General features: G+C 36.7%; 1 pseudogene; it reads left to right on the top strand.

Moving 5' to 3' along the window:
• Nucleotides 1-595: 595 nt before the first annotated feature.
• Nucleotides 596-22,820, top strand: part of LOC116072554 — a 27,305-nt pseudogene continuing 5,080 nt past the window's right edge.

The following is a 22,820-nucleotide window of genomic DNA, read 5'->3' as shown; positions in this document are numbered from 1 at the left end:
GGCAAATATGAGACATGGTTGGCAAGCCTCTGGAGATCTGTCATGGTGACTTCCTTACTGAGGGCATAGATGTTGCATTAGGCTCTGCTAATCACTGAGCTTTCCACTTAATCCTGCCATGGGCAGATATTATCCTCAAATATTCATGAACCACATGAACTACACAAATTATATATTGTAGAAGTCTCTGGTTATTCTTTACATTCACTACGGAATGGAATATTGTCCATGGTGCTGTGTGATAAACCACTAAACTCCATGGTCCTGTCTAGGAAAGTTAAAAAGTCCTCCCAAGCTACTTGTAAAAGCAGCACAGTCTCAGCTTGAGTGCATGTGGAGCTCTGAGGGCTTGCATGCTTACCATGGTTGAGGGCTTGCATGCTTACCATCGTTGTTTTGCACTAATGTATTGTTAGGAGGTGGGGCTTAATTCATTATTAATCTCAGGTATAAGAAAATTTTATTCTGATTATTTTTGTTTTTAAAATATTGTTTTAGGTGTAAGGGTGTTGTGCCTACATTTGACATGTGTATAAATGCCCGAGGAGGTCAGAGGAGGTTATCTCATTGCCTTGGATAGGAGTTACAGACGTCTATGGACTGTCATGGGCTCCTGGGATTGAAACCCGAGTCCTCTACCAGTGTTCTTAACCGCAGAGTCATCTCTTCTAGCCCCAGGTATTTTTCATTTTAATTGGAAGATTATAGTGGAAATCATACTCACTGCTAGATTAACAGTTGGCAAGCCTTTTGCTTTTTAATTTTTCTGAAAGGACTAGATAGTAAATTGTTGTGTTTTCAGCCCATCTGGTCTCAGTCACAAATATTTTACTCTTTTCTCGTAGCATGAGAACAACCTTGTGTAAATACAAACGAATGAGCATGGCCATGCTCCAGTAAAACTTTATTTTCACTAACAAGAACTAGGCTGAGACTGACTTGCAAGCAACAGAATATCGATTCTAAATTAGATAGGTGTTTCAAACAAACACAGGATGCATTAGGGCAAGTTGATATTTTACCTGCTCCTCAAATAAACCACAAATGACTTTTATCTACATGAGCTGTCACCTGGAATTAATACTAACTCTTGGAGAAATCTGAGTGGTGGGTTGGCATGTTTGCTCCTGTCCTGAGTCCTACTTTGTTTTTTATTTATTGCTATTTTGTTTTGTTGTTGTTGTTTTTTTCTGAGTCCTACTTTGTACAGAGAATGCTTTTCTGTCAAGTTTTAAACTAAATTTCTAGATTTTAAACACAGCTCTATGAATTCATCATCTCTTCCTGAACACCAAAACATATTGTGTGGCATTGAAACTTGGAATACATTTTATATACACTGTAATTCAAATATTCATTATCAAGTATTAATCATCTACATTAAATGTGACCAAAATACAGTTCAACATGCATGTCCAACAAGTAACCACCAATTTGGTGAGAGCAATTTTTCTATCATTTATTCTTCAAGCCTTTGAGGTCCTCTCCTGTACTTCTCCACAAAATGCATGCAAGATTATTGTAAAAAAAAAAATTGAATGTGTCTTTCTTTATAGACGAGGCTCGTCTAAATCTCACCATGTGGCCTAAGCTAGCTTTTTTTGCATGAAAGTATTCCTCCATCAGTATCTTATGTGCTAAGAGTATGTCACCATGCATGGTAATTATTATCACCACCCCTCTGTATTGCAAAACATCAGAATTCCATACTTCTGTGCAAACATATTCTTGTATTGGTATTCAACTTTCCATTATACTTCCTTTAAAAAAAAAATCCATGTCCCACCTCTTCTACACACCTGACATCCCATATCTTCAATTGCCCAATATGCCTTCAAAAATCTATTTCTATTCCTATTTCTGGCCTTATGCCTAACCTTTGCCATTGCCATATCCCCAAGTAAGCAGACGGTTTCTCTCTTCTGTTATTGGTCATTTCTGAACATCCTTTCTGGCCTGGTGTTTGTGGTCCTTGTGCTTCAAAGTTTGTATTACTGACTTACCTCTTGTCTTCAAAAGCAGACAGTCAGTTCTCTGCTTCTAGAGCTTTCCCTGCTGTTTCACTGAGTCAGCTGTATATTGGGCTGTTCTTTTGATCAGTGGTAAATATCACTGCCTCACATTTTAAACTCTTTCATACCTGAGGTTATAGCGTTAAGTGTATTCAATGCACATGAAATCCTAATAAATGGCTTACTGAATGAATAAATAGTCTGTATATGAAAATGCACTTTGGTGTCTGAGGAAAATAGATTCATGGCTATTTAATAAACATTCATCACTACTAGTATTTTCTTAAATGAACATGAATATATAAAGTCTTTTTGTTTGTTTTGTATTTAGTAGAGTTTAAAATTTTGGCTCTTACTGTGGTACAAGCCCAAAATAAGAACAATTTTTAGACATTGAATTTCAACTTTAGTATCATGGTCAACTCTGACTCTTACAAGATTTTGTCTGCTAGGAGTTGACAGAGATGGTAGGAGTGCACAGAAAATATGGACCAGATAGAAGGTTTTGCAGTAGGTTTTCATTGTAACAGCTAAGGATGATCCTGGGGGGAAAATATATTTTTTAATTCTCAGTCACACATATAATTCTGTTAACGAAATGAACACATTTTAGAAATGTTAGTTCATTACCATTTAATTGTGCATATGTGTCATGTTTTCTGTGCCATAGGTTATCTGTAATTATACAAGGACCTCATGCATGCTAAGTGTCAGTGGTTATGTCTGACTTGTAAGCATCTCACAAATGTAATTTTAGATAACTAGTGGTTTATAAACTTTTATGGGCATTTTAAAGCATATACAACTTAATATGATTTCAAATAATCACTGTCATTTAAATTTTCAGTATGTAATACACATTCAAATTAAAGTTTATTAAGAAAGTAAGTATCTCATGAACATGGAGAAAGATAAAATGTTTCTGAGGGAAGGAAAAGGAATTTTGATGAGGGGTAATGATTTAGTGTTGTTGTATGACTTGCACATACCAATGCCTCCAGATGGTCCTTTTATTTCTGAGAAGTTCTTCAGAATGGTTCACAGTGATGCTTCTGGATCTGCTCTCTCCACTACATAAAGCTTTTTCAAATTGTGCATTCTTGTAGGAAACATGGATGAGCCACCCATTTATTCACTGAGAAAAGACTCCTTTGTTTATTACTGTGGCAGAAGGTCTATCATTGGGAAAAGTAACAGAATCTGTCCTGTATAGTGACATGTCCACATTAGTAACTAATGGATTGAGGATCAGTAGTTTGATATCATCTTCAGCTTTGTAGCAAGTTCAGAGTCACCCAGGGCATACATGAGATCCTACCTCAATTATCTTTTATTTGAATCATCTATTTGTAAAGGAAAACAGAGCCTCAAAGATAGACATAAATAATGAAAATAACAAACATTTACTAAACCTCTTAAGATTCAAAGCATATTATTAAAATTTAGAGACTTAAAACTTAATATAGCTTGAAAAAGAAAATTTGTCATCCAATAATATATGAAAAGGGAGTTAGGGCACATGTATGAATCAGTGGTCAATGCAGTTGCAGTGTTATTTATCACTATGCATGGAATATCACATGGCGTGGGAGGGTGAAGCAGGAATAACAGAAAACAACAGGAGAGATGTATGGATTCACTGGGACTTCATGAAGGTGAATACCTTGGCTGCAGACCACGAAGAAGTACAAGTATTGTACTTCCAGAAATATGTAAGAGTATAGTCTTTAGAAGACACTTACATGAAGAAAGACAAAGAATTTGAAAGCACATCATTAAAGTGAAGTCCTAATAAAAAAACAGGTGACTCAAATGTCTTTCCTCAAAGGCCTCTGGTGGAGAAATCAGTAGAAAGCAGTCCAAGGCTTCTCCAGAGGCTTAGCTTGTCAGAAGAGTGACTCTCTAAAGCCAGTGTGGTTGCACATGGGGAGAATTCAGCCTTTTGCCTCAGGGTTCTGAAACACAAGTTAGGGTCAGGTGTAACTTAAGTTGTTGACCACAATTTATTCATTTTCATATAGAGTTATTTTGTATCTGGGGACACTTGGTTTCCTCTGTTTCCCAAGATCCTTTTGATAATTGCTTTTGTACTTTTGGGAAATGTATTTCGGTGGACAGTCTGCTATTTTTGTTTGTTCCGTATATTCAGTCCTACAAGAAGCTATGAACTTCTTATGAACTTCTATAGGTGACAGTGCAGCACACAGTACAGGGCTGATGGCCAAAGCTACCCTGTGTTTCTTGGTGCCTACAATGTCACATTCTTTGATTTTTCTGTGAGTGGAGATATTCAGCTCAGACTGATGAGGTAAATACCATTATTTTCTCATTTTATAAAGAACACTAAAGCTCAGGCAGATCCGGTGTTATTTGTAAGTGTCACACAGAATGAAACCGGTCCTCAGATACAGTGGTCATACTTGAAGCACCTGGTTTCCTGTAAAATGAAGATGCTTTCTGAAGCTCTACCTATCTGCTAAGTCCATGCTCAGGGTGCAGAGCTTACAGCGTCCAGTTCCTCCTATAGATATAAGACTTGGATTAACTGCAATAGACGTTCTATTTTGATTCAATATCTCTTGAGCACTAGATGTAAACAGATAGTTTTTAAGGAAATGGGGCATTGGGGAAAAAGTAAAAACTTTCCTTGAACTTTATAAAAGGTCATCAGAAAGGATTGCTTGGATGAGCATGAAGAGCATTATTCTGGCAGAGTTTCATAGCTGAATTGGGACAGAGGATAGTGATATTTAAGGCCTTGGGGAGGGAAAGATGCAAATTTCTGGAAACACAACAGAAATTGCTGCTAGAAAGTACAGTGTGCTGATGGTAAGACCAACTCTACAACAAAAAAAAAGCAAATGAAAATCTACTTACCTCTAAAATATAGTTTCAATATATTGCTCACACTCAAAAACAAAACCAGGAATATGTATCTCAACCTAGATAATGAGTCTACATAAAAATTGTTAGATTGTGGCCAGTAACTCGGCACAAACCTAACATAGCCTTGTCAATTGAAGCCCCGTGGTAAAGGATCAACATCTGGGGGTTCATGTGAGAAGATGCTTTGAAGTTCTAATAGTCTCTCTGGTGTAGAACAGGAGTCATCTGTAGAGTAGGTTGGATTAGCACTTATAAGGGATCTCAGTAAGGAGACCCTAGAGGGCAGAAACCTGCTAGTACCACAACAGTAAGTGGAAATTCTGGAAATAATGACAGAGACATCATACCATTAACACTCTGTCTGTCTGCATTCTGGCCTTATGGAGCCATAGCACCCTGGCAAAGGAAACACATTTAGTGAACAGTCTGTTGATTTACTTTCTCAGCTTCACCTTGGATGGGTGTCTTATAGTGCCACTATTTTGGGTATAATCCTATTTCAACAGCCACGAGATGGCTTTAACATTTCTAATCACATCATAGAGAGGCTTAAAGGACTTCAGAAAAACATTGTTAAGAGAAACTTGTAAATCAAAGTTATAAAGCAAAAATTAATTTTCACTGTAGAAATAAGTTAGAGCTTTCAGTCAATTTGGATGTAAAAACGATCATCATGTATATATTCTATGTTAAAGAGAAACTCAGATTTAAAGAGGGAAACTACAGAATTCTGTATAGCAAATTGTATTTAGCTGCACCAAGAACTATTGAATTCCGTGAGGTTCTCTCAATTCATATGGAATTCAAGCTATATAAAAACAAAGAGTTGATAAATATATTTTCAGTTCCTTGAAAAAATCATATCTGTTATCTGCCAATTAAAATATAAGATATGGTAGACATGTTGTTATGTTACCAAGGCTGGCCCTGAACTCCTGAGCTCAAGAGATCTTCCTCATATGGGCCTCCTAAGTAGCTAGGATTACAGGTATGTATCAGTGCTCAACTTCAAAAAGTGTTTCAGAAAGGGTTGGGGAGATAAAGACATGAATCCAGATTCCCAGAATCCACCATGAGCTAGGCATGGCAGCCCCATATGTAACCACAATGCTGGAGGTGTTGTCAGATACAACTCTAGGACTGATCATGTAGCCCACTGGCCAGCCAACCTAGAAAATGTATGAACTTAGTGAGGAGGTGGTATCAAAAAACAAGATGCTGAGTAATACATTAAAGCCCTAATAACAAACTTTGGCCCCTTAAATATGCACACATGCCTGTAAATACAAACACAGCAAGTATACACATGTAAAATCATTTTAATAAAATATTATATAATGCAAATCCATTTGTTTCCAATACTAAATATGAGAAAAAATTTATGACTTTCAAGTTCCACCCCAGCAACTTCCCACAAAGGGAGAACTGTAGTCCATATAGGCCAGGTAGAGGGAGGTAAAGGGAATCTCATAATGAAGAGGGAGGAAGTAGCAGGATTATTAAAGGCTGTTGTGGCTGAAGTGGGTGGATAAGAGAGCAGATTTGGATATCCTACTTCAAAAGAAGAAAGGAAGACCAAAGAGGCTGGAGAAGAAAAGACGGGACTGGCGGTTGGGACTGATAAAGGGGAAGCATGTGATCAAAATCATGTGGTGTAGGCTTCATAGCTAGAAGTTATTTTCTCCTTGCTTGGCTTATGCTATGTGGTCACTTTTAATCAAGATAGGAGTTAAGTTACTGGAAAAAGTGCATCCTTTCCAACCCTAGCAAAAATGACTGTCACCCACATGGCTGCCTCCATCCCGATGGAGGGACAGCAACTGAGATGGCAACAACCCACTTGTTTATTTTAAGATTAACAACACATAGATTTTTTACCTATCAACTCTGGTGTTAATGAGTTTTAGGTTAGCCATTTGTAACAGATTTTGCAGTTTTTTAGTCATACCCAAAATGCTTAAAAATTTTGAGGCAATGTTTATACATTAGCAATACTTTTAGAGACTTAAACCAAAAGAGTATACGATGAGTAAGCAATAGTCCCTATTGGGAATAGACTGTCCCTTTATTCTTTGTTAAGTGTTTCTTTCTCTGTTACAAGCATGCTTGGGTCTAGAGGAGAGAGAGTCATACCCCAACTCCAAAAGCAGATTTTAATTGAAGTGAGAATAAACCAAGAGTTGAATACCATTTATACCTAAAAGACACCTGACTCCTTGTAAAACTGAATTTAGTAAGCTTAGAACAAAGAACGCTTAGAGACAGGACATTGTTGAACCCTACTACAGATAGAGGATGTTGCAGAAGGAAGATGAGGGATTTACCAGCTAGGGAAGAATGCCTGTACCCCAGAGGTATCTGTTGCATCTTTTGCTTTCTCTGGGTCCTGCTGGTATAGCTCTAGGTTCACACTTTTCAAGAATCTTAAATATCTATCACCAGTAAAGACAGGACATTTACACCAACTGGGAGACCAGGCAAAATTCAACAGGGCTTGGAGAGGTGAAAAGACGTATATGGATTATTTCCCTGGCCTGTACACTCACATGCTATGAGGGGCATACTGAGTTTGCAGGCTTTCAGGATGCCCACAAGATCTACTCTTGTAGCACTAGATTGTGGTGGTGAGATTTAATGAGTTACAGGCTTACTAAAAGATGTCAAGTTGCCCCCTTCTGTGAAGACCCTATATTGTTCTAAGCTACATAGCTTATGCAAATAATACCAGTCATCAGGGTTGTGGAAAGCATAGCATAAACATTACCATCCCCCTCCCCCACTTTTTATACTGACTCTGTATTTCCATTATATTTACTTCTTCTGTGTAACAGTTTGTATTTGAAATTATAGCAGACAGAAATTATATACATCATATATGACAACTCTTAGATGTAGGGATCAGCATGAATGTAAGAGAAGGTATTTTACTTCCTGCTAAAGAATAATTTCCTCCTCAGTCATCAAGGAAATGCAAATCAAAATGACTCTGGGATTCCAACTTACATATGTCAAAATGGCTATGATCAAACCCACAAGTAACAGCCATGCTGGTAAAGATATGGAACAAGGAGAACACTCCTTCATTGCTGGTGGGAGTGCTAACATGTACAAACACTTTGGAAATCCTTGGTGGATTCCAGAAAACTGGAATTAGATCTACCTCAAGACATAGATATATCACTCCGGGGCATATATCAAAGGATGCTTGATGCTATCACAAGTATACTTGTTCAACTATGTTCATAGATGATTTATTCATTAATAGTCAGAAACTGGATACAATTTAGATGTTCCTCAACTGAAGAATTGATAAAAATGTGGCACATCTATACAATGGAATATTGCACAACAATGTCATAAAATTTGCAGGCAAATATATGGACTACAAAAAAAAATCCTCCTGAGTAAGGTAACCTACTCTCAGAAAGACAAACATGGTATGTACTCACTTATAAGTAAATATTAGCTGTGAAGTAAAGGATACTCATACTTACTCCATGGACCCAGAGAGGCTAAATAACAAGGATGGCTTAATATTGAGGAATGCAAGGATCTCCCTGGGAAAGGGAATTAAAGTAAATATCTATGGTGGACTAAAAGCATATGGGGTTGGGAATAAGAGAAATCCGTTTGGGGGAGAAAACATACTGGAGAGATGACTGACATTGGGGTCATTTCAGGAATGAGGTAGAAACCTAGTGCAATAGAAACTCTATGGAAGTTATAAGAGTAACCCTAGTAAAGACTCCTTGTAATGCAGAACACTTAGCCCGAACAAGCCATCGTCTGAAATCAGGCAAAGCCTCAAGAGGAGGGACTGGGACACCAACCCAGTTACAAAACCTTAGACCTACAATCTGTCCAGCCTGCAGAGGGTTCTGGGTGAGAACCTAGCAGAACTGTCATCAAAACTACCAAAGAGATTTCATCCAAAAACAGATGGGGGCATGTGCAGAACCCCAATACCCAAATGTTATGTGGACTTTTAATAGTCCTGCTGAGAAAGGGTAGGAAAGATCAGAGGGGCCAGAGAAGTCATGGATATCAGAACACAGTCCACAGAAGCAACTGACTGCGATTCATGGAGAAATATAGCAGAAACCGGGGAACCTATAGAGGTCTGACCTAGGTCCTCTGAATATATGACATAGCTGAATAGCTTGGTGTTGTGGGAATTTAAGAGTGGGTGTGGGGGATGTCCCTGACACTTTTGCCTACTTGTGGAGCCCTTTTCTTCATATTGGGTTGACTTGTCCAGCCTTGATGTGATGATATGTGTCTGGTCTTATCAGGACTTGTAATTCAGGATTTGGTTGATGTCCCTAGGAGGTCTGCTTTTTTCTGATGGGAGGCAGAGAGAGGCTGGATCTGGGAGAAAAGGGAGGTATGTGGGAGTGGGGATAGGAGAAGGAGGAGAAACTTCAGTCAGATGTAATATTTGAGAGAATAATAATAAACCCATATGTCTCAAATCAATTCTCTCATGTCTATTGTAGTGATGAGAACAGAAGAGCAAACTTAACACAGATCCACCACAAATAAAAAGTACAACAGGGAAAAAAAACAACAAAAACCTTACAGTGAAGCAAAAGTTGAATTTTCTTGAAAGACCAAAATATTTTTCAGACTTTTACATTGATGAAGAAAAAAATAAAATGCTAGAATTTATAAAAATAAATAAATAAAAGGAATAAATTTGTGGTCTTCAGAAGAGGTTCAGTGAAAGAAATTTCATGAATTTTCATTCATGAGACACATAGGCAACACTAGCCTTGGCTTCAACCAAGTTACTGATGATAATAATGAGCAGTGATAGACATGCATGAAAAACAGGCTTAGTTTTGCACTATAATTATGTTTAGCACAGCATAACTCATTAATAATGGACAACTAGAATAAAATATTCCAGGTATTCTTATTGTTTATATTTGAATTATGAGCTCAAATGATTTATTTTTACATAGCAGTGCTCAAAAAAAATCAAATGGCAAATATGCAAATTGGCTATATGTTACTATGAGACTTTCAAACAACCCTTTCCCCAGAAGGAATAAGATCATTTAAATGATTTAGTTGGATAAAAATCTATAGATTATTAAATGTTAAAGGACTTAGTAAAAAATGCAACATTGTTAGAAAGAAATTTAAATAAATTAATTCAATTAAATTCAAATTGTATATTTAATACCTACTTCATGCTCAGCCCTGAGCTTGAGCTGGCACTTCTTTTTATAATTTATTTAGATGGTTTGCTGTAAAATATGTTCTACTTGTAGCTCCACAAACTCAAAGGAGCCTGAGAGACTGGCTTTGCTCTTGTCGTCATGCAGAATCTCAAAACAATGTTGCAACCTGTGTTAACAAAAACTGGAAATCCAGCAGTGATACAACAAAACTGCACTGTCTCCTAGTGATATAGCTTTCTTCATGGTGTGAGGATATTGTGGATGGAGTAAGCCCATTCAAATAATGCTGAATCAAGGAAATCTGCAAATTTAAAGCTCACATAAAAATGTTTTGTACAAACTGTTTTTGTTTTATTCATTAGATAACACCATCTCTCCAACTGCAAATTACATTCTGTTCTGTTTTAGCAATGCACCTAATGCATTAGCTAGTATTAAAAAATCTGGGTGAATCCATTTCCAGATACTAGTAAACAAACTAAGAAGGTTAAAAGCCAAGTGAAGATGGAATGGAGAACCAAATCAACAACTGGGCAATGGAAATCATTTAGAACAATTGCTGAGGGGCACCAGAGAGTTTAATTTCATTGGAGATCTTCCATGTAGTGTTTAAATGTACTGGACTGTGTTAAAGGCAGTCATTGAACTGACAATTTTCACACTTATAGCTGCTTTTCCCAATGAAACTCTTTACCTGAATTTAATAGGATTGCTTGCTTTTCACAGTGGACAAAGGTGCATTCCATCTTGAAAGCAGTTCAGAAATAAAACAGTCAACTCAGTGAGTTTCTAACTATAGTGATTTGTTCAATAGACATACTTTCTAAAATAGAAAATAACCCATATATTTTCTTGTCATTAATTGCTTAGTTTAATAAATAACATTTAGACAAAGCTTGAGCAAATTCCTCATTGGGTTCTCTGACATGTTACTCTGATGGATTCAAATGAGCAACTCAACATGATTACATTATTTCTTGTTACAAGTTTTTCACTAATACCCCATTTCTATCCCCAGAGCCCTTAATGCTAAAATTTTTTCTAGATCAATTTTATCATTTCATTTTATTTTTACCAATCTATTATAACCAATTTGCTTGTCATATTGTTAACTCATTAAAAATACATTTTTTGTAAACCATACAATCTACTCATGATGTGAAATTAATTGGGTGATGATGCCATTTCCCAAACATCAATGGGAGAGTAAAGTAAATGTACCCTGAGTGTTACTTCTGAGTTTATTTCTCAAGCGATCTATTAGCTATGCTGAAAGATATAATTGCCTGCTTACAAATCAATAATAATGTCCGAAAGATGGATACTAATGAAATGGCTGACTGCAGAGCAGATTGGGAACCTTGATGCTTAAATGTGAACAAAGGATCATGTTTAGCACTAAAATCTATTATTTGTGTAAACTGATTTCAGGTGAGCATTATAAAATTCAAGAATTGTGAGTAGTTGTCAAAGTCCATCAACAAGAAATACTGTCCACAGGTACTTTTTTACTCTTAAAGCTTAAACTGTCTAGGTAAAAATGATCAAGAACAATTTGCATTTACTTCTCTTATTTCTTGAATTTTATTATTTAAATGCACTTTATACATCAAACATATTAATAATAATGCATTTTGAGAATCAAATAATACATAAAAAAATTTGTTCAACTTTTATATTCATATTCTTTCATACCCTAAAATTATCATTAATAAATATTTAGTACTATCCATAACTGAGGACCCTATATCTAATGTTGAATACTAAATTGTTTCAAAACATACAAAATTTTCTTTGGGAATTAAGTATAATAAAAGAGCATAAATTATTAAAAATGAATCATTAAGAAATATATTCAAAAGCCCTTATATGATACCAACTGACATAGTGAGATATTATTAAAAACACATTATATATCTGTGTAAATTGTGTATCAGTTTACTTAAAAAAGATTATCAATGTTTCTAAGAAAATTTAATGAAAATGAAGACACATCATACTAAAACTTATGGGACACAATGAAAGCAGTGGTAAAAGGAAAATCATATCTCTAAGTGCCTTCCAAAAGAAACTGGAGAGAGCTTACACTAGCAGCTTGACAGCACACCTGAAAGCTCTAGAACAAAAAGAAACAAATACACCCAAGCTGAGTAGATGACAGGAAATAATCAAACCCAGGGTGAAATCAACCAAATAGAAACAGAAAGAGCTATACAAAGAATCAACAAAACCAGGAGTGGGTTCTTTGCATTTACTTCTTATTGAACACCATTATGTTACCAAGACTTGAATAGGTCCTGAAAATGCTTAAAGCACCCAGAAAGCTTCCTGGAGTGCCCCCCACCCATTTGTGAAAGAAATTGATGGAAAAATGGTGTCCTAATCTGAGGCATGATAGAGTACTCCACAGCCATTAATCCTTTCTTCTTTTCTTAACTCACTGAGGCCTAATCCCAACTATTTTCCAGAACCTATTAGAGAATTTTGTGTGTGAAGGATACATGATATGAGTGAGACTAAACTCTGAAGCTCTTCACATGCAGACACTGGAGAAAGGTCTGGGTATGAATAATACATTTGAATCGAGATTTCTGAAACAACAGGAAGAAAATGGGTAAGTTGGTACGTACGTGACTATAGACGCTCACTGTTGACAATAGATGGCTGTTAGGGGTAAACTCAGTTTTTGTTAAGGATAGGAATCCTGATGGAGCCATTATTTTCAGGGTTTCATTACACAGTTATTTATTTACACTGTTGGGATACTTAGGAAATCAAATTGTAGCAGAGATAAATCAATACAACAGAAGCAATAAATGTATTCCTGTACATAGTGACATATTTATCATTTGATTATACTTTGGAGAAATGAAATTTTTTGGCAGAAGACATGCACAGGAGATGCCCTTCCCTGTTAGGAAGCAGAGTGCCCTCTGGGTGTGATTTTCAGATGTTACTCAGCTAGCTTAAGACATGCCTGGCTAACAGCCATTTGAGAAGAAATTCAGTTTTATTGATTTAAAGTACACCATCTAACACTGCAAGTATGCGAAAATGAAAGACAGAGAGAGAGAGAGAGAGAGAGAGAGAGAGAGAGAAAGGGAGGGAGGGAAAAAGGGAGGCAGGGAGGGAAGGAGGGAGGGAGGGAGGAAGGGAGGGAGGGAGGGAGGGAGAAAAAAGCAAAAACAATGACAAAGTTCAGTCTAAAGATGTCCTCTGATTTTTCTAACTAGATTGTCTGGAACACAATTTTAACTTAGTTTTCTGCAAAACTAAGCTTATATTTACTACCTCATAGAGTTATTATAAACACAAAAACTTGGTAACTTGTATAAGGTTTAGATATTCATCAGTTTTGGTAAGCAGAAATGTTAAATAATTTTTTTGTAATAATAGCTTAGCGAGAAGTTTTAAACAATGTAATTAATAATAATTGTATTGAGCATCTATTTAGCATAATATATTGAAAACTCATTTATGAAGAAACAAAATTTGGAAGAAAAGGGTAGACTGCTGCCCTTCAAGAGTGATCACAGCTGGTCTGTAGGAGGAGAAAGACTCAGTTGAACACATACAAATGAACTATGATTTATTCTAATCTAGTTTTACAATCTAAACTGTGAGGGAAGCTCACAGGGGTTCCAGAAATACCACAGAGAACTATGACAATATTGGTTGGCATAGGCTGTAAGGTGGGTTTGGTAATTTCATCTTTAGAAAGAGCTGTAGGCAAAATAAAGTAGCTTAGAAGTAAAACTGGAACAAAAGGCACGATTTCCTGGAAAGCCAGCAGTGTGAAGGAGAGATGGCTTTGACAGAGCTATCTATCTTGGAATGCAGGATTTAGGGTTTACAGATTTGAATTATATAATTTACACCCATTCAATGTGTTTCTGGAAATCTAAGAGTATTTTCTGCACACCTACAACCCAGAAAGACAGCAAGTGATCATTTTTCCAAAGCTGTTGTTTTTTGCATTGAAGACCACACCATCATCCCTTTCTTTCTGTTCTCTTGCTGTGCTGTTACAGGCAAAATTATTCACATATTTTAGTTTTTGTTGTGATCACCATTGTAGAAATAATAGATTTTTTGAATTATTTGTTTTAAGATTTTTTCCTTTTTTAGACAGTGTCTAGTGTAGACCAGGATGTCTGTTAATTTATATTAGTTGGGAATGACCTTGAACTCCTGATCCTCTTGTCTCTTCTTAAGTGCTAGGTTTATAGTCATATATGATTATGCCCAATTTACTGTTTTAATTTACTAATGCCTATAGAATAAGTGAAGTACATTAACATAGTTTAATTGCTCAAAGTATCGTAGTAAATTTGGTAGTGACACTTTGAAGCCATAAAAGTAGTAAATTAAAAATTAAAGAAGCAATGTATACATTCACATTCTGTTTACATACTGTATCAAAGCCAGTATAATTATGATGACTCTAATCCAAGTACATTGCTATATACTCAAACATAGAAGATCTAAAATTAATGTTTGTACCTGTTGTGGTTTGTAATGCTAAATATTGGCCCCTATGGCCTGGTTGTCCCCAGGGATGAGAGAGGCTGCACAATGAGTCTGCACATACCCAAGTGACACACTCAAATGAAACTATTTAATATTACCCGTCATGTTATCCTTTATTGGTGAATAAAGATACCTACAGCCAATAGATGTGCAGAAGAGATATAGGTGGTGTTCTTTGGTTCCTGGACTTGAGATCCTGGAGGGAAGAAAAAGGTAGAGAGAGGAGGAAGCTGCCATAAAGCAGGAGAGTTATGAATAAATGTCCATGAGGGTTGGCCAGTTGGAATAGAAAGCAGCAAGGATGGAATGCAGTAAGTCATAACTCAGAGTGACTGATAGAAAAAGAGATTCTAATAGCAGACAGGTTAGATATCTGTGCAGCTCTAATGTCAATTAAGGCGAATTATAAAGATTGTGTGTTATTTATCTGAGAATTGAATTAAAGTCCTGAATTCGAAATAAATATTTTCCACAGCAATCCCAGATTATAAATTTCCAGAATAACTCAAAGATTAATTTTATTGCATACTTGCTATCTTGTCCATGGATTGCTAATTTTTCTATTGGTAAAAACACAGATATAAAAGATAGAACTAAAAAGGATTATAAAAAAGCAGAATTTTATTAACTAAATAATAATAAAGCTATTGAATGACATTCTTAAGAACATGGTGTTAATTATTGCAACAAACCAATATCTTACCAGGTGAATAGTTACAATGTTTAAGTAAATTCTAGATCCCTGTTCAGGAATTCCTTGGACTATAAACAGTCATGTTTTTCTGTTTTCAGCTATGGATTATTGAGTTGATATTTCACTACCAATCAAGTTGATTCAATGCTCTAGTCTAGATTTTATTTCTATCTCAACCAGTGCTTAGTCTCATTAGACTTAATGTCTACTTTTTATAATTCTTTGGATCTGAGACCACTTCTATTAGATTCAATGCATCATTTTCATACTAATTATGTTTTTATGCCTACATTGCAAGTCTGAAATAAAATTAACAGAAAATGATCTATCTACCATGGAAATTTAAAAGACTCAAGCTAATGTTGAATCTCTACTAAAAAGGATATAGTTACTGGGTATATCAGGAATGCTCAGTGCTTTGCCTTTTTGTACTAAGGAATATTTGTCATCTTAGAAAACCAGATGGAAATGTTGCTCTCAATATTGGAAAAGACAAAATTACAACAGCAGTGAAACTGATTTGACTACCTTGAAGACACAATTATGTGATTATTTCCATCTGTCTTCAAGAATAGTTATGCAAGTGTATTCAAAGATTGAGATGTACATTATATTATATTATATTATATTATATTATTTCTTTGTAAATCTTCTATGTATTATTGTTGGAGCTGTGTTATTGTTTTTAACATTGTTTTCCATATGCATAGGTCATTGCCTTTTAACTTGATTTCAAAGGATTTCAGTAGAACAGGAATTCAGATACTTAAAAATCCAGTGATCTGTATATACTTTATCTGGGTGCCCCAGTGTCTCAGAATCTGCTGCACTTACATCCTCAGTTTTTAGTTCATTGACCTGAGTATAATATCACTCAAACAATGACAGGTTGATTTACCCCTCCGTAAGTAATAAAGAAAAAGAGACAGTATTTAACTGAGCATCTGTTATGTACTTTCTAATACAAAGTAGTAATCAAAACAAAAAAATTAATGCAATGTATTATATTTTTGCATAATAAGATCTTCTGTACAACTGTAGCTGAAAGTAAATTAAAGAAATCAAATTCTGGTTTAAATGTGACTTCATATTCAGTTGTGTTGGTATTATAATATTGTCTCCTCAAATAGTACAAACAATATTTTCATATGGTGTTTTGACATACAGAGAAAGAGAAAGAGAGAGAGAGAGAGAGAGACAGACAGACAGACAGACAGACAGACAGACAGACAGACAGAGACAGAGAGACAGAGAGACAGAGAAAGAGAGACAGAGACAGAGAGACAGAGACAGAGAGACAGAGACAGAGAGACAGAGACAGAGAGACAGAGCAAAAGACAGAGCAAGAGACAGAGAGAGTGAAAGAGAGTAAGAGAGAGAGAGAATATGATTTAGAGGTATGAAAGATGAGCAAAGAATGGGAAATAGAGACAGCTTGAATTTGAAGTATCATCCACCCACTTCTTCCGCATCCTTTTTAAGAAATACAGCACACCAAATCCAGCATACACTCTACAAGATGGACTTTATCAAGCAGAGGTCAGGGGTCTTTCTCAGAGTCTTCTGGCTTCATATCCCAAGTGGAAGAAAAGAGAGAATGGGTCTGCATTCTGTTGACTCCCATGTTACCATATTGCCATGTTGCAATGGATACCAAGAAACCCCAGTTAATTTGTTTATTCTCTTTTCTCTTACATATCACATATACTTTCTCTTCCTTTCTCCTTGAGCTATTTCATATTTACCATAAAAAATCTTTATTTTTTCATTTTTCCTTCTTTTCTCATTTTTAGATAAATAACAGGTCCTACCCAGTTTTTCCAATTTATGTCATTGTTAAGAAAAAAATCAAGTAATAGCCATGTATTTTAAAGTCACACTCAAATAAAACATATAGCTGTGCTTCTATGTCATCAGATTATGGTCTTGGAATGGAGTGAAGAGTCTGTTCCCTCTACATTCTCATTAGGTCAGATGTTCTTCTGAGAACACTTCCTTTAGAAATGAGTGGCTATCAAATTTCCTATATCAGTCATTTTAAAAAATTTAAAAATTTACCCTCAGATCCTTACAATATTTCTACGTTTTCCAATGAAGATATTTAATGATTTCTAAAACATAGCCTTAGGCATGCTGACATTTATAAGATCCATACTGCAGCAAACTAAACTCTCTCATGCCAGGCAAATATAGCCATTTCTCCTCCTGATGCCTCAGTATGTATAGTAGGTTTAGGTATCTGCCCTCATAATTCTATCAAGCACTTTTCTTTTCCTGTGATAAAACACCATAAACAGAAGCAGCTTATGGAAGAAAGTTTATTTTGAATTTAACAGTATGTTGTCAATTATATTTGAAGGTATTTAAATACATACAGATACATATATGTGCACATTATTTATAGACTTTTCCCCTGGAGAAATTGTTAATAGAATTTCCTTACATCACTATTTTAGGTTGTAGGTGAGTTAAAATGGAATACATCTTTGAATTTGAAGAAACCAGTAAATTTCCAGCAATTCTGTTAGACTAGGAGAATTTGATCAATGCAGTTTTTTTCTTCTTCTCTATGATTTTAATAACAAAGTGATTTAAGAGATTGCATTGCTGATATTTTAAATTTAGGTGAAGCAGGGAACAGTTTCTTGACTTTTTGTTCAGTCTTATATCCGTGCTGCAATTTCTTCAACAATTGAAACTAAAAGGGTATATTTGAGCTTGTAATTGTACCAATTGGGAAGCTACTTAAAGCTGATGGTTTCTGCAGCACTGGTAAATGAATGAAAACTGGATATACCATTTCTCTTCCTGTCATTTATAACAACAAAAGTATCTCATAGTGACACACTTTTAGAGCATTGTAATCAGAAGGTTGTTTTGTTCATTAAGAAGTTATACTTAATTATGCCTTTTTGGGGGGTAGGGCTGGAATATATGTTCTTTTTCTGCTTGAAATATGATGTCACTACTATTTCTGATATCCCTCGCTTTAAAGTTCAAACAAAGATGATTTTTGAAGCTTTTCTAGTATTCTCTGAACAACACACTGTGGTTCTGAAACAATAGGTAACAAAAATGTAGCTTCTACTCTAAAGAGGCAGTAGAGAATGACAGGGATTAGAGTAATTGACATTTTATACATACCACTCAGAGGGCAAACACACAGCAGGCTTTCTTGTGTCTTTGCTACATCAGAAGCTATGCATCAGAAAAGTCAGGCTAGTTAAATATAAGGAGACCAACAAAGCTCTTAATCCTTCCTCTCATTTATGTGATGTTTGCCTTGCTCACATTTCACATTTAAGATACTTACATACATCATATATTTATAGTATAATCTAGCTTTATTATATATCTATAATAATATATCTATAATAATAATATATCTAAATTATATTATAATCTCTCTTTCAGGAAATAGATTTCAGACATCGGTAGTAAGGTCTCATGGGAACTAGTGCCCACTCAGAGGTCATATTCAAGCCCCAGAGTAAGCTTCTTTGAATCTGCTCACCTCATCTCTGGGTAGGGAGATCAGCAGGTGAACTCTGTCTTCCACGCACCCTAATCACATGTGCTTACTGAACAGGGTGTGCACTCATCTGTTCCTTTGCCTTTGTCATTTTTATATGGTATCTCAGAAATATTTGTTTGGTCTGGCCACCAGATAAAATGCAGGTTTTCTTCTGTCGCATCCCCAGTGGCTGAGAGCACCGGCCAAGTCACCCTGGTAGGGTTGTGGGGGTTGCCAAGGCTTGGCGCCAGAGATACAACATAGCCATCTCATGGTTTCTCTGGCCTTGCAGAAGGGGATTGCTTGGGTGTCTGGCTGTTATCCAGTTGGCGTCAGGCACAGGTGCTGGTCAGACATGAGTTACATGAACCCAAGCAGTTATTCCATCCACTTTAATGGAAATTGGGGTGGTCAACAACACCAGAAATGGCCTCTCCACTTTGCTTCCAAGTTTTCAGCTAGATATCTCTTAACATACACCCAGTCTCCAACTTGGTACTTGTGTGGAATCTCTAGGGTACCTGCATTATACAGGGCACTAAGTTTAGGCCATAATTTCTGGTGGCTGATCTGGAAAGCTTGCAATCGATCCATAAGATCCCTCCTCCCTAGTCACTGTCTTCCCCCAGAGCTAATGCCTTCACCATTCGGGGACACATTTCCTAAGGCCTGGGATTTCCCACTCCTGGCTTCCATTTGTTAGGACATTCGTGGGCCTAGCGGCCCCTGTCCTTGCAATATGTGCACTGGTCTTTTCAAGAGGTTTTCTGTCTCTTTTTGGTTGGAGTCTCTCTGCTTTCCCTAACTACTGTAGTCAAGATTCACTGTAAATTCCTTTCCTGTAGCTTTTTTTTCCATCTCCCTTTCATCTTTTTCCCCCTCTTACTCTGCAACTTCCCCTCCTCTGTCTTCATGTAAAGGTAGACATTCACAGCAACCTGCACTAAATCCCTCAATGGCTTATCCTGTAGTGCCTCTAGCCTCTGAAGCTTTTTTTCACTATCTCTGCTAGCCTTGTCTATGAAAGTCACAGTAGTTTTGTGCTCCTTGCAGCTGTGGTCATAGGGTGTATACCAACAGAATGTCTCCATGAGGCACTCTAGAAAGGCACCAGGTGACTCATCTGATCCCTGTCTAATCTCATGTACCTTGGTCAAATTTGTGGGTCATCTTGCAGTGTCCTTGAGACCTGCCAATGGAGCCTTACCTTCTGCCATATTAAAGTCCCAGTAAGGTCTAGTCAGGAGAAAACCACTGTCAGCCTTGTCAATCAATGGTGCCCCCATATCTGAAGGGGCATTATTTCTGGCTTCCTTCATTATCCTCTATCGCTTTTCAGTCATGAAGAGCACTCTTATGAGTTGTTGAACATCCTCCCAAGTGAGCTGGTAAGTAAATAAAACAGTCTCAAAGAGATTAATCAACCCCTTAGGGTTATCTGAAGAGGGGAGTGTTGGGCATTCCAGTTGTACAAGTTTGCTGAAGAGAAGGGCCAGTATTGTATAGCCTGATTTCCCTTATCTAGAAGCCCATATACCCTCAGCAGGAGAGCCACCACGGTATCAAGGGAGGTGGCTCTCAGACTTCTGGTACCCATGGCAGGACAGGGAAGTTGGGGGTCTCCTCCTGCTCCTCCCTCCTGTAAAGCAAGTTACAAGTGTAGGGGGATATGGAGGAGGAGGGTCTTGGAGCAACAGATCAACTGTTGCATGGTCTTAGAGGATGTACTTCTTCTCAGGTCCAGATCCTTCCTCCAGTGTTTCCTTTTTCCTGACAGCTTGAACCTGTGAGGTGGGTCTTGGGGAAAGAAAGGCTTTTATCTATGTGGAAGAGTTGTTATCCGGGTGATTATATAGGGCGCTTGGTCTGAATGTCTGAGGGATCCTGGCCTAAAGACTCTTTCATCTACTGCTTTGATCACCTACAAGTCTAAGGTCCCTCTGAGGTGGGACATTCAGAGAAGCAATGAGTAAGTAACTTTCCCTTCTTTACTACTACTGACAAGTTTTGTCCTCCAGTGGTTAACTAGGATGTTTAATGGGTAGATTTAGTCTGTCCAATGTCCAAAAATGTCCAAAGTCCAAGTCTAAGAACACAGAATGAGATAACTAACACCAACAAACACAGAGAAAGACAGTCAACACACAGACAATTTGCCCCTGCCACAGGCACAGACAGTCCAAATCCAAGAACACAGAGAAAGACAATCAACACACACTTCGCCCCTGCCATGGATGTAGAAACCAGGTTATAGCAAGACTCGGCTCCTACTGATATGCTTACCATTTCGAAAAGGAGCAGAGTCCTCTAGACTCCCAGGGGCGGGGGATGTGGCTGACACATCCTCCAGACTCACCACAGTCACAGCATTAAGGCACATCTGGCCGCCCACAATTGATCACACCAAACCAGAGGCTTTCCCACACTGGGCTTGGTAGTCAAAAGTGAAAGCAGAAGACAGAGAGACAAACACTGACAAACACTTAGAAGTTGGTGCCTCTTGCTGAGCTTTTTTCCTCAAGCCAGTCTAGCTGGTAGTTGCTAAGGGGTCTCCAAATGTAAGACCCCGAACCTTGGTCAGTGGTACTTACTTTGAGATGCCCCCGAGTGAAACACAGAGACGCAGATCAATGCAAAAGCAAGAAGTTTATTTTTTGGCTCATTGGGGTCCCCCCTCAACTAGTCCCTCAAGGTGAGTTACTAAGAAGGTGATCTCAATAACTATTATTAGAAAATTCAATTAAAGTTCATAGCTAGCCTGAATTCTTATTTATTAGTAAAATAAAATCATAAGAAAAGTCTTGTTTTTCAAATAATTTTTATCAGATTCTTAATTTTGAAAGATGTTGTTGGAAAAAATACAAATTAGCAATTATGAAAGAACATAAATTAAAATACATTGTTTTTTTTTCAGCCATAAAGAAGACTGATATACCATATGCCAGAAAATAAATGGAAAGAGAAAAGTTCCAAAGGTATGGCAAAATCATGAAAAGGGATTTTTGTGAAGAAAAGGAATCCATAGAGTTGTCACAAGAGAGGTTGTGGGAGGTGAATATGGCCAAAGGACATTGAATAATAATGTTGTGAAGCATTACTTTTGCACTTTGACTATACACCAATCAAAATTTAAAGGTAACAAGGGTTATGTGACCTATATAAATTTCAATATCATAATAGAAAAAGAGGATTGGATTTTATTTAATTTTTTTTATTATTTTTTATTAGATATTTTCTTTATTTACATGTAAATTTCTCCCTTCCCAGTTTCCCCTCTAAAAAACAAAGAAATAAACAAAAACAACAAAAACAAACCCCTGTTGCCTCCCTACTCCCCATGCCTGCCACCCCACCCTCTTCTGCTTATAGGCCCTGGCATTCCCCCACACTGGGGCACAGAACCTTCACAGGGCTGAGGTCCTCTCCTCTCATTGATGATCGAATTTGCAAGAGGATTGGATTTTATATAGCTCCACTATAAAGAAATGTAAAATATTTGAGCAGAATAATAATGCAAGTTAATTTAGTCATTAAATATGGATATATATGTATATACATATATTGTAGCATAGCATAATATACACTATTATTGCTTGCAACTAAAAGTAAAATAAAATGAAACATTTTTAAAAAGTATAGTTGTCATTGTTTTTTAATATCTTGTATTTGAAATATAGAAATGCCACAGAAGATGGCAAAAAGCCTGACGTGCAAACAATGAACTCCCGGCGACTAATGACCATTGAGAGCTGCGGAAGCTGTCTCCCCAGGGAAGCAACTAATGACTGCTGAGAGCTGGGGAAGCTGTCTCCCCAGGGAAGAACATACCAATTAGTTATCTAATATCAAATGTCCAGTCTTGAAAACATGCTTACAAGTAACATTACACAGACTAAACAGGTTACATTTAGCAAAACATGTATACATAAGTACATATGTACATATAACAGCAATTGATAGAAAACAAAATTGTTTTTTTTTTTTTTAGATATTTTCTT

This window comes from Mastomys coucha, unplaced genomic scaffold, assembly GCF_008632895.1.
Source record: "Mastomys coucha isolate ucsf_1 unplaced genomic scaffold, UCSF_Mcou_1 pScaffold23, whole genome shotgun sequence".
NCBI classification, from domain to species: Eukaryota; Metazoa; Chordata; class Mammalia; order Rodentia; family Muridae; genus Mastomys; species Mastomys coucha.
Note: the sequence above shows the minus strand (reverse complement) of the source record. Positions and strands in the feature narration are given on the sequence as shown.